This window comes from Nicotiana tabacum, chromosome 22 (assembly GCF_000715075.1).
Source record: "Nicotiana tabacum cultivar K326 chromosome 22, ASM71507v2, whole genome shotgun sequence".
Classification (NCBI taxonomy): Eukaryota; Viridiplantae; Streptophyta; class Magnoliopsida; order Solanales; family Solanaceae; genus Nicotiana; species Nicotiana tabacum.
The window spans coordinates 189382344-189396467 of NC_134101.1; positions in this window are offsets into that span (position 1 = coordinate 189382344).

A 14124-nucleotide genomic window follows, 5' to 3' on the forward strand; every position below is an offset into this window, starting at 1 on the left:
GCAAATACGCCAGCACGATTGAGGTCGAGTTTGGGTCTCCAGCAAATGCACCTGTACCATTTGAAGTTGTTGTGTTACCTTCCATAGTACATACTCCATTCGGAGTAAAGGTGCCCGTGCCGATTCCGGTAGCAATGTCGGCTGTAACACCATTCCATACAAATGCCATACCTTAGGATTACACAGCCGAGGCGAGAAGGAAAGGGAAAGCCATGTTCGAGAAAATAGTTGCAGCACAGGGTATGACAAGAGTCTAATCTCTGACTCCACGTTTGCATGAGTCTAATCCTCGACTCCACGTTTGCATGAGTCTAATCCTTGACTCCATATTTGCATAAGGCTAACCCTTGCCTCCATACTTGCATGAGTCTAATCCCTGACTCCATATTTGCATGAGTCTAATTCTTGCCTCCATATCTACATGAGTCTAATCCCTAACTCCATATTTGCATGAGGCTAATCCTTGCCTCCATATTTGCATGAGTCTAGTCCTTGACTCCATATTTGCATGAGTCTAGTCCTTGACTCTATACTTGCACGAGGCTAATCCTTTTCTCCCCATTAGCATAAGGTTAATCCTCGCCTCCCCACTTGCACAAGACTAAGCACAGTCCCTCTTTGCACAGATGTTGTTCTATTTCTACTACTATCTATTTGTTTTTCAATCGGGTTAAGCTCAGCCCTCCATTTCACAAGACTAAGCCTTGTCTTGTTACATCATATTATTGCATATCATGGGTTGAAACATCGCCAATCTATCCGAAGGCATCATAGTCTAAAGGCATCATTCTCATAGCCAGAAGACACCATGTCATGGCTTGAGGATCTCTCGAACTTGCATATCATTATTCAAAGGTGTCATGGTTTGGAGGAACCATTTTCATGGACCGAGAACACCATTTCATGGCCTGCAAATCCCTCACTAAACAATTCATGGCCCAGGACGTCATGGTCCAAGGACGTCATCTTTAACCATCCGAAGACAACCTTCATGGTCCGAAAGGAATCTGCATCATGTTTAAATTTTTGCAAATACGTTTGTAGCATCTTTTATCTGCAGGTAACCAATAAGCAACCTCTATCCTAGCAGGAGCAATATTGCTCCAAGTCCCCCCAACTATCCCGAGCCTTAACCTCTCACCGTAGTCGCTTCCGCATCTCATGTCCGTTCTTGTAATAACTTCATCGGCCTACTCCGCGAGTGAATCCAGAACTACACATGGCCTGATTCCTGTAAAACTAGGGATACGTAGGCAACTCGAAAACTGAAGTTCGGCCTCTGTCTTTCAAAAATCCACATTCGGTCAAAATTGACCATCATTTCTTTACCCGAAAATTCTTTCATCCTTCCCGGGTAAAGAGGGGTAGTTGTTGATACCCAATTTTTTCCTATATATTTTTATATGCATAAATACCTTTGAAATACCATATATATGCATATATAAACATGCACAAGGTTTTTATAAATTTTTTCCATAATTTTATGTATTTAAATTGATTTATTTCCTCCCCTTTTATTCATAAAATCCCAATAATTATTCCCCAAATTATTGTTATGATAGTTTATTCATTTAATTTCTACTACTTATACCAAAATATGGTTAATATATTTTTTATGCATTTTTTGCATTTGGTATTTTTTAAGCTAAATTGCATATAATTGCAATGTTAGCCCATTTATTGAATAGTTACATTTTATATGCCTAAAATTGGTACCTATATTTTTAAAATGATAATTACATATTTTAAATCATTTTGGTATAGAAAATTATTTTTCAGAAATTATTTATTACTTATTATAAATTAAATAGGGAAAAGTGGCTAGTTAAATTATAGTCGGATTTGGCATTTCAATTGCAGCCCAAATTGGACCCAACCCCAACCCAATTTCTTATTAAAATACCCGACCCAGACCCTATATACACTTACCCAAACCCGGAACCCATCTACCTGATCAAATCCTGGCCGTTGATCTCCCAGATCAACGGTCCATACCCATTATTTCCTTTTTTAATCCTAATACCCCCTAACCCTAGTCATTTTTTACAGCCTGCCGCCTCTGAATCCTCTTGTCTCCTCTGTTCTCTCAACCTAACCCTAAATCCTTTTCAACTGCCTCCCTTCTTCGGTCTTATCTGGCGACCACTGTTCAATACCAAGCCTCCAATGGCTCCTCCATTGCCTTGCTCATCTTCTCTGAGGCCTTAAAGGGCCCTAGGCCCTACCTACTTGTATCTAGGGCTGCTGTTTTGGCTATTCATGGCTTCTCCAGTACGATTCTGGGCAAAGTCACACTATATTTGTTATGATCTTTAAAGTTATAAGTAGGTTCTTCCATCTCTATTTAGATTTCTTTTGAAACTCTAATTTTCATTTGTATCTCATAGATTTGGGCCATTTGTTTAACGATTCGAGTTTGTTCCTTCTATGTTTTACACTTTTCTCGAACCTCTTTTGAAAAATCATCGACTTCAGACTGTTTTTACTTTCTTCAAAGTTAGGGTTTCTCGGAGTTTCTTCTACACTTGTTTAAACCGATTTTTTTATGTTTAAACCTCTATCCTTTGTATATCTTGACTGATTTTGTGTTTTTGCTCCTTTTTCAACTCGTCTATATTGAAAACCCTAGTTCTTGGTCTTAACCCTGGGTTCTGAGTCTGTATTTGATGATATGTTCATTTAATCTATATGTTTGCTTGTTTCTCATGAATCCCTGAGTTTTTTTATTTTACCCTACTATGCTCATTGGGGTTTCTAATTTTTTTGCTTCTTCCACCTATACTTTGTCTATTTTGTTAAACTCCTCTAATCAGCACTATGTTCCATGCGAATCCTTGATCTTGTGTGATTTTTACCCTACTGTGCTATTAAGGTTTCTAATTTTTGCCTCTTCTTGCCTAATGTATGTTTATTCCGTTTTTTTTATAGAATTTTATGGTTATCCCCCCCCCCTTAAATCAGTACTATTGTCCATCGGAATCCTTGATTCCCTGTGATTAATATCCTTCTAATCTTTTGTAATATTCTCTACTGATTTTTAGCCTCTAAGTTATTTTCCATGCCTTATTTTATGGTCAACTATGCTGTCAACCGACTCTTATGTTATTTCCTTAATTGGGATATTATGTACTTAGCCTTAATTACATGTTCTATACTTGCACTATGCTGAAACTATTTCCTTGTCTGTTATATTCTAGTCTTATGTGATCTCTTTCCTTATTTGTCATTACCGTTTGAAATTAACTCCCTTAATTAAGGGAGTACTTCTACTAATTTTATACTAATTGATACCTAGTTCCATAATTACTGCTTAATTCTGATTCTTACCTTATTATTCTATCTAGTTTCAAACTATATATATGCTCTCTCATTACCACACACAGACATGAACTCTTGGTTCAAAACTATCTCCCATACTTAAAAATTTCTGCTCTCTCTTTTGTGCTACTTGCTACGGCTTTAAGTTAGTCGGCTGCAAGCCAAGGCTAACCATTTGTGTTTTCTTGTTCTTGCATTCTGCTCACTATCCTCTTTACTGGTATGTCCTAGTTTCAAATCAAAGTTCCAACAACAATATGATTCTCTTATTGCTTCAATTCATCTTGTTTGTAGTTTGCTTCTATTTGTGGTTTTGTTGTGAAACTTGTAGTTGAAGGTTACATTATTAGCATGTCATCATGTCTTCCCCTCCATTGAGATCAGTATATTTCCCCTTCTGTTTGTTTATGAGCATGTCTACACTAATCATCTCTTACTTGTTATATGTTTACCACCATGAATTCCCTAAATCCCTATCCCCCTGCATGTGAGTCTGTTCTTTATGTCTGATTTTGTGACTATGTCTAGTTAGCTCCTTCTGAGCATGACTATACTAATTTCCAGGTCTTTGCTTAATTATGTGTCCTATGTATTCCCAAACCCCCTTTACCCCTGTTTGTGACTACCAAACCTGTCTTGATGTTGTGACTCCTAGCTGTGTATGAACTTATCCTAAGGTGTTTGGACTTTGTTAACTACTCCAATCTCTTTTTCAAACGGTCTCTGTTGCTTTACTAAATTACTTTCAAAAATACTTTTGTTTTAATATAGTTTTTTACAAAAACCTTCCAACTTGTGTAAATCACTTTCACTATAATCTTAGTCAATAAGTTCTGCCCCCTCCAGTATGTGTATTGCCTTGGGATCCTCTTAAGAACCCTCTGAACTCTGGCATACTGAGGTTGGCCCTTCCATACTGCACTTGTTCAATTTTTGTTACCAAGTCTAGGTGTAAGCACTACCCAGTTTCCTTGAGATCCTTAGGGAACTTTGATGCACCTAGACTATGTCATTGTCTACGGAATTGAGGCATATGAGGTCATTGGAGGCTTTGGGGAATCTGGGCCTAATTGAAGGCTCCCTATAAAATAGCTTCTTGATTTTTATTTACTTGTGTAATTCATTCATTGGTTTGTAATAACTTGTAAATAGATAATGGGGTATTTAGTGAAAAGGGTGGGTAGATACATGTTTTATGGGGTAATACGGGTAGAAATTATGCTTCTAGGATCTTACTTTTAAATTTGTTTTCTCTACTAAGTAGAAATCATGTTTACAAGGCTTTACATCTTGTCATGTCTAGAAACCATACTTTTAGGATTCGGATAAATTCCTATAGGTTCCAAACAATCATGTCTTAAAATCATATTAAATAATAGATGCCATGCCTATAGGACCTAATCCAGATTCAGTTATAACAAGTGTTATGTATGTTTCCATGCCTGCAAATCATTAAAATCAGTATTACTCTTAGATAGCATGCCTATAGGGAACCATATTCGAAATTCTGCCTTTCAATCTAATTTACTCTAAATAAGACAACTTGATCACGCCTAGTTCATTTCTGAATTGGTTTTATTAAGTATTAAGTATTTCCTGAAACAAGTTCTTTCAAACTGCCTCAATCTCATTAGATATCATGCCTATAGGTATTAAAGAAGTCCGTTTCAAAACCTGCTTTGTTTTTGTATTAATATAGAGATTAGTACTCCGCGTATAGGCAAGCCCTTAGGGCGATTTCAAAACTGCATCTCTGAAACTGTCTCTATTGCTTAATATTTATTTATCCTAACAGGCTTTAAAAATCCATAGGCAACTGCTAGGGTTATAACTTCTGAGTCTAAAAGAGTTTGTTTGTATTCTGCATATTCACCTAGATATCCTGCCTTAGGACATTGTCTAATAAAAGACCTTAATTGTGCTTGAGTCATGTTGCTTATGTGTTTGTTTGAGGAGGAAACTCTGAGCCTCTAAATGCTCCCTTTATGTGTTGAAAGTCCTAAGTGTTTTTTATTGTCGCCTTAGAATTTTTGCCTTTTAAAACCTTAGGGGTCCGTCTAGAACCACCTATAGGTAGAGGTCCTAACTCCCTCCAGGACCATTAAGAAGGGACGCGTAGCACCACGCAATAGAAATCATTGACCAAACACTCGCTTTGCATGACCAATAAAGGGATGGGAAGGGTGGATATGGGATATGATGACTATGCACTAATGTCACGTGTAACCCCTCATTGAGGAGTGTTTACCGGACATTGTGTGGGGTTATCCTATAGGATAACCAACCTAGGACCCCTCTTTACCAAATTCCTTTTATTTAAACCTTTGTTTTACAATTTTTCCAAATATTTATTACTTGAGTTATCCCAACATGCTTTGCTTGCGACCTATTTGATTCAATTGTTTACTTGTAATGGACTAATTTGTGAATATAAGTTCGGCCGAGACCCACAGTTATGAACCAAGAGGGGTGCCTAACACCTTCCCCTCGAGGTTACTTCGAGCCCTTACCCTAATCTCTGGTAACACAAACTAACCCAGGAGTTAATCGCTCTAGGTGCCCTAACGCACCCTAATCCGTTAGGTGGCGACTCTTCAAATACCTAGTTCCCAAAAGAAAACGAGTCATTACACCCTGTGAATGTCGAAACCCGGACTTCCCCATCAAAAGGGAAAAAAGGGGGTGCGACAACGCCTTCAACAACACCAGGGTGGCACCCGACCTCGAAGATCTCCATTAAAGGAAATCAGGTTCTAAAGAAATAAGCATTTTTGAACTTCACCCGTATGGGCCTAGCTCCGGGTGCCGTCCAAGATCGGACAAACCCTCTTTCAAAATCTATCTACAGCACCATAAGGCTATTCACACTAAAGTCCAGAGCGCGCTTCCGGGTGGTCCGAGGGTGAGCAAGCCTTCGCTCGGGGACTACCCTCATGAGATCAAAGGCAACCCCCGCCCACGGGTCCCCAAGAAAATTTCTTCTCAAAGGTTACTACGGAACTTAACTAGTAAGTCATGACTCGGAGGCCCGGAACATTATTCTCATTTTGCTCGAAGTCAAGGTCCCGGCGACCCGAGTCTATCAGTCCTATTCAGGTTCAATCCAAGGGATCGCCAAAAAAACCCCGCGCGTAGTCGTTTTCATCAACCGAAGGCCGGAAGGAGCACTCGCATCCAGTTTCGGTGTTATCAACGACAAACAAGATCGTGCATTCGGAATCTTCGCAAACATAAAGGAATACAGCAGGTATCAAAGGTAGAAGTCAAGAAAATATCTTTATATTCATAAATGTTTGCTTACAATAGCCCTCGAGGGGTCCTTACATATGATTACAAAAGCCCGCAAGGGGATCCTTACACAGGAACAAAGAAGCAGAAGGGTGTACATACAACAAACGTCCAAGAATCTAGCCTATTCTCAAAAGTGCGTCTTCAATGGAGACATTTTGGGTATCATCTCCTCAAGCACGCGTCCTCAAAGACAATATCTTCCAAGCCCAATCCCCTCGGGAGTCTCATATCGACCCCTCGGAATGGCATCTTCAAAAGGGAAGATGTAGAAGGGGAAAGCGATGGAGAAGAGCAAAGTGACGAAGGAGAAGCCAAAAGGAGACAAGAAGTGGCTAGGTGAAAAATCTGGCTAGTATGAACTCCGCCAGTATTACTATTATAAAGCCATTTCTTGAGACGTTGCCCCGACATGGGAGGCGAAGGTTAGTAGATAGTGCCGCCATACCCCAAGGAATCCAAAGGGGGTGTAATACGCCAAGCCGAGGAAGGAGGGTGATCAGCGGTGTATAATCCGAGCCCCCTCTTGAGCAGCGGTATATAATCCAAATATTTCCCTGGGTCAGAGAAGATTGGTCCTCTACTTCATCACCCCCAGCCAGCAGAGGCGACAACAACAACAACAATAACAACAATAATAACGATAACAATAACATAAATATAGCACAATCTCGCTCGACCAGAGAAGGTCCGGGAGATAGGCCGTAGCACGCCTGATACCGCCATAAAATCATGAGGTCATGGGCCTCAAACATGGTAAACAACAAAGAGTAAAGATAGCAAGAAAGGAGGAATGGATAGATATCGGAGGATGCTTGGATGAAAAACTTATCATGGAAGGCCCCATTTATAGAAAAGAGGGGCAAAGTAACCGATGGTGCCATTACCGCCCTCAAAAAACGTAACAACAGGCGCATTCAATGTGTTTATGGGAGCTGAATCAATGGCAACATTATGGCCCCAAAGAATGAGGAATCATGGCGCGCAGGACGGCCCTGAAGAAACAAAACGATGAAACGTTTCGGTATTCATGGAGGTTTGCGTCACTAGCACAACGTCATTATGGGAGCCCATAGAGTGGGCTATCAAAATCGTTTCTCATCGCTTCTCTCTAAGAAACGTGGGGACTATCTGTATTCGGCAAAATCGGAGGGACCAATTTCTCGTTGATAGGGTACTTCAGGAGATCGCCTCAGAGGCTCGAGACCATGGACTGGGTACCTCCCTCGAGGTCTATCGACACCCAACCTGGGGATAATGTTGGCCGAGACCTCGACGGGCATAGGAGGCTTCCAAAGAATGCAGCCGAGGTCGGTTAAGTCTATCAGGCTAGTTTAACGTTGGTTTGCGTCTGCATCATGAAGCTAGTTAGTTGTCCCATCTCGCTTCCTTTATCATTTAATATATCTTGTACTATGTTTGGATTCCCCCTCTTATATAAGGGGAATCCTTGGCACTTTGTAAGACGGTGGCTCCAACTATTCTACACAAGATCAATAACAACTCTCTTTTTTCTCTCTAACATATTCTCTCGATGCTATCGTTATTGCTTATTACTTTCATACTAGTTCTTCATTTATTGCTTGATATTGGACATAAAGAGCATCCTTTAATTATATTCTAACTGTTAGTCCCTTCCCGGTTACCCCCGATAGCTCGAGCCCAAGCCCAGGCATCGACCTCGAGGCCCTCCATCGGTTAGGCCAAGGCCTGGGCAGCTAGCTCCTCGATTTGATTATAACTCTACTTTAGTTCGTAATTCTACTGTTAAGCTTCACATATCTAGCATCAACTGCTTAAACAACTAGTACAAAAATAGATCACGTATTTTTAGAGTCCCATCAACAAATTTTATTGTTATTACCATTTTCACGGTAAACAGGGAGGTAAAAAAAAAGAAAATCAAAAGATACACAAACAAAGGCGAGGAAACTGTTTTATTTAAATATACGTGCACAACAACCGCACCTTATAAAAGGCCGAAACGGGCCCTCAAAAAAAGAGAAGATGAAAATAAAAAACAAAAAGCAAAAAAACTAAGTACAAAGGTTGTAGCAAAGTTTTACTCGGCGTCATCTCCACCGTCGTTCTCCTCAGAATCACCATCATCAGAAAGGAGCCCATCCTCGACATCAACACCCTCACCAGCCTCTAGCTTCGCAAGGTCATAACCACAGGCAGTACGAGCCTCGCGTGCCTTCATCCGAGCATCTTCGAAGGCGGCCTCTGAAATATTCCCCGCCTCCCACAAACCCTTGTATATATCTCGTTGGGCCTCGGTGTGGACCCATAACTCATACAAAAGATGGGGGATAGTGTCATAGGCAGAGGCAAATCCAACCCAGGTCAACAGTTGAGCCTTCCCGACCTCGAGTGTCAAGACCCGGTCTCCTAGGCTCAAAGCCTCCTGGTCAATTTCACCAATACGCTCCTCAAGTTGCGCCTCCCTCAGCGTGGCCATTGCTCTCTCAGATTCCTGCTCAGATTTGAGGATGCAGATAGTGTCCTCTAGCACGGCCGCTCTCGCCAAAGCCGACGTCTGAGCATCCTCAGCACTTTGCATCTCAGCCACTTTCTTCTCCAGTTCATCCAACTTCCCCATCCATTCTTCACTCAAAGCTTCGACTCTGGTAGCATTTAGCTCAAGTTCGGCTTGCAAAGACAACACCTTCACCTGAAGGTCCTCGCGCCCGCAGCAACTCCTTTGCCCACCTCGATCTCCTCGTCCTTGGCATAAAACATCTACTCAAGCTTACTGCATCTGCGGATAGACCGCATCAGGTCCTCATCTCTTATCTCCAACTCCTCCCTGGTAGACTAGGTACTAGAGCCCACTCTGAGCTGCTCGTGCATCTCACAACACTTGTTACGGTACCATCGATACTTCTCGGCCATCTTCAGAAAAATCACGGCCTGCATCACGGCCCTACGAGCACTCTCGACTATAAGAATATAGGTCTAAAAGAAAGAAGATAGGGAGGAAAGGATTTAGTAAAAAAAATGAAGGTCACTAAGGACACACCCTTAGGCCCAAAGCAGCCACACCGCATGACAACTCGAAGTCGCTAACATCCTGAAGAGCTTCACTTTCAGAGGCGGAGCATAGAAGATCGAACTGTGGCACAAAGTCCACTATATCTTGCAGCAAGTTGAGCTTAGATGGAATTTCAAGTATTTGGAACGGCCTCCCGCATCTACTATGGTTCGAGTAAATCCCTTCTCGAACATCCTCATGTCCTTAGGATCAATGTCAGACTCGGATTCATAATTGTCAACCATGACGCCCTTCCCCCTCTCACTGGCCGAAGAGGGGGCACGGTTCGACCATGATGTTAAATAGCCGCTCGAAATAGCAACAGTGGCCTCGCAACTCTATCTCTCCGCCACATCAACCCCTTGAACGCTTGCAATAGGCGTCATCTCCATGGCCGGATTGGCACCACCTCTGACTCCGGTCACCGCCGGGGCGAGAACGCCCCTCGAAGAAGTTTTGGCTGGGGAAACCTCTTCCAACACTACCTTCTGTGTCTTCGATGGGGCCTCCCCACTACTACCTCGGGAAGATTCACCCGTGGAATGGACTACGGGAGTCAAAATCTCGAGCTAAGTAACCTTCGAGCGCACAACTTTGGCCGCAACTGTAGGCCGGACAGTAGTTCTTGGTGCTGGCTGGGCAGTAGCCCTCAGCGCACGACAGGTAGAGGGTGCCGGTTAACGGAATGCAAGCGGAGGAGCCCTCACCCTCCTCACTCCTCCACAACCTGTCAATAAGGAATGATTAGATCATACAACGACAAAGTTTAAAAAAAAACTATGAAGCAGGGAACAAATTAAAACTACAAGCCAACTCACCAGTAAGAGGCTTGTTCCCAAACCTCTCATGGAAGGGCGCCCACTCGCGAATTCCCATTGTGTGGAGGAGAATTGCGCTCACCCACTTGCGGATGTTGGCAACCAGCGAGGGAGGTAATCTCTCAGCTGCAAAGGCTCTCAGCGATGTCTCCATAAAAAAATATGATCGATGACCGTCTTAAGAAAAATTACAAAGTAAACAAAGGAAATCTTACAAGCAAAGTTCCACGTCTCTGGAAATCTTGCTGAGTCCCCCACAAGGTGCTCTGTCCGCACATAGAAGTAGCTTTCCTAAAAGTGGCGATTGGCCTTATCGTCCATCTTTACCACCAAACTCTTAGTTCCTTGATGGCGCATATGGATCATCGTACCCCGAAGAAAATAAGGGGCAAAGATATGAAGCATGTGCCCTAGGGAAATTCCTCAGCCGGCTAGCTCCGCGTACTTGATGATTATAAGAAAGAGCTTGTACGCATACGGGGAGAGTTGAGTCTGGCACATGTCGCGCTCCCTTTTTCCTTCCATAGAATCGGGTTCATGACATTTGGTTGGGACAACTCTTTCCTTTTGGGAAAGGGGTTTTGTAATTTTGAAGAGTCACCACCTAACGATCTTAAGGTGCGATAGGACACCTATAGGGTTCATTCATAACTACGTTTGGTAACCAGAGATAGGGTAAGGGCTTGAAATTATCATAAGGGGAAGGTGCTAGGCACCCCTCAGGATCCATTAGTGTGGTTCCCAGCCAGACAGTTTTTGTGAATTTGTGCAATTAGCAAATAAACAAGTGTGGCTCAAATAGTAGAGGGTTTAAGTTTAAATACACAAGTGTTTGAAAATAATTAGTGAAAGGTGAAATTTTGAAAAGAATTACAATCTAAAGCATGCTTATGAATGTAAAGGGGTGTCCTAGGTTTGTTTGTAATATGGATCACATCAATGCAATACCCGGTATGACACTTCTCAAAGAGGGTCTACACGTGGTATTAACGCATCGGTTATTATATCCATATCTACCCTTTCCTGCCCCGCGAAGGTAATTAAAGCGAAGGTTGGTCCCGACCCCTATTGCATGTTGTTACCAGTCCCTTCCTATCAGTTCCATAGGAATTTAGGACTTCTATCCTATGAGGGAGGTTCTATGAAGACCCTCAGGTTTAAAGGCAAAATGCTAGGCGACAAACAAGAATACATAGGACTGCATTTAAAGGGAGCATGGAATACAAACGAAAGGATCAAATATACCTCCACATATAATACATATGAACAGCAAGACTCATACACAGATAAGGTCTGAATTCAGAATTCTAAAGCATGGTATCTAAGTGATAATAGCAGAACCAGATTTATTACATGACTCAGAAAAGAAGTCCGAATCAGGTTTGCCTACTAATTTTAGCATGCTGGCAATTAAACAAGGACAGTTCTGTTTTTATTTAAGCAATTACCTAAGGCTTGCCTAGGCGTAAAGCAATATGCAGCAGTTATCCAAAATTATTAAAATAGTTTGGAGATTGTTTTTACCTAAGAGCATGTTGTTCTAATTGATACGAATGTAGAGATTATTACCAATTTTATTCAAAAAAATCACGATCTGAGATTATTTTTATTACCTTTTCATGAATCGGTATAGCTTTTCCTCTTATCTAGGTGTGTTAGAGTTCCCTAAGGACCTCGAGGGATCCCGAGTAGTTCTCACACCCAGATTGCATAACCAAGACAGAGTAAGTGTAGTGTGCAAAGGCAAGATTTTATGTGTCCAAGTTCAGAGGGAGCTTAAGGGTCCCAAGGCAAGGCTCACACAAAAGGGGCAGAACCTAGTGGTCTAAGAATATATGTGTGAGTGCTTGACATAGATTTAGAAGAGTTGAGTTGGAAAACAGTTTTGAAACAATATGTTTGAAATAAGTTTGTAAAACAACAGAACAGTTTTGAAAAAATGAGAAGGGAATAGGAGCAACAATAACTTGGAAAAAGACAACACACACAGAGCAAGTTCGAAGGATAGTACAATTTCAATAGTCACAAGTAGGGGCGTAAGGGGTTGGGGACATAGAGGGCCCAAATAAGAAACACATAAAACATGGATGAGAAGAGAAGCATTTAGACCAGCAAGCACAAAAACAAGTAGCAACTGATTGGCCTACAAACTACTACTTCAAAGAGTTAACAGGGGAATCATGCTTGAAATTAGAATAGTAACAAGACATAGGGACAGGGTATGGGAGTATGTCATGCAGGGGTCTATTACACATAATTAGTCATGACTTAGTGTTAATCACGTACATTAGGAGGCATACTAGTTGAGGGACATAAACAGGAACTCAAGTAGACATGATGATTACATTTGAACAAGAGAGGGCAGAACATAAGGATGCTAAATAAAGCAGTAAACAAGAAGTGCAATTAAACAACATGAGCTATTAGGTCAGTGTAGAAAGAGATAGGGATTGGCAAACAATAGAGCACATAGAGTTGAGTTTTAGAATTGAACTAGGAACATACCAGTTAAGGAAGCAAAGTGCAGAAAAGTAAAGCAAGTAGAGTTCCATAGTCTAGCATTGGCTTTCAGCCGGCTAGACAAGCAGTAGCATAGGTAGTAGAGAAAGAAGAGAGAGTTTGAGTGTGTATGTGTGTGTTCTGAACTAATTGTTCGTGTCTTATGCTAAAGAGAGGGTAGAGTATTTATAGTTTTAGAACAGGCAAGAAAATAAGTTAATAAGTACTAACTTAGCATAATTATAGAAATAATACAAATCAGAATCAATTAAAGACCTGGACTCCCTTCAATTAGGGAGTCATAGTTCAAACGGATACAAGTTGTATCAAGCAGGGAAAAGAACTGATTTTACCATAATAGGAGTAGTAAAAGCATAAAGCATGTAATAAGGACTAAGTACGGAATATTTTCAAGTAAGGAAAGTATATTAACAACATATTTGGCATCTAAATGAGGTAAAGCACAATTTCAATTTTGAAAGTTAGTTCAAAGAATCACGGATGAGATAGAAAATCACAGGGAATCAGCACTAACTAAGGAAAGTGTCACAAAAAATAAGGAAGCAATTTCGAAAATTCAGTACAAAATTACAAGGAAAATACACAAAATCACAAATGTAGGTTTAAGGATATTACACCAAATCAACATAAATTACGTGAACAATCAATAAAACAAATAGTCGGACCTATTAAACTATAAATTACACGTGTTCGGACAAAATCAAAGAAACCTTAAGAACAAATTAGAGCAGGAAGCACAAGAGCATATAGAACACACATGAAGCCTAGAATGTTCATGATAGTCATGCAAACACATCGCAAATAGACTCAAACTTCGAATCGAACCCAGAAGTATTAAGGTTTCTTGAAAAAAATTAATCGAGCAAAAAGCAAAGACTCAGGTGATGTTTAAACATGCTAAAAATCAAAGTAATTTCTAAAATCAGAAAGAAATCATTTTGGAAAAAAGGCTTTTGAAACCCTAGTCTGGTAAATGAAGAAATCGTTTGAAATCGGAGAAATATTTTGAGGAAAACAGGTGAAAACCTTAAAAACCCCATAGATCCATCACAGATCTAAAAAGATCGGAGGATTTATAGCTAGGTTTTTTAGAAAATAGCAGAGACAAAGAAAAAATCGGTTAAAAACTCATGGATACACCTAGAT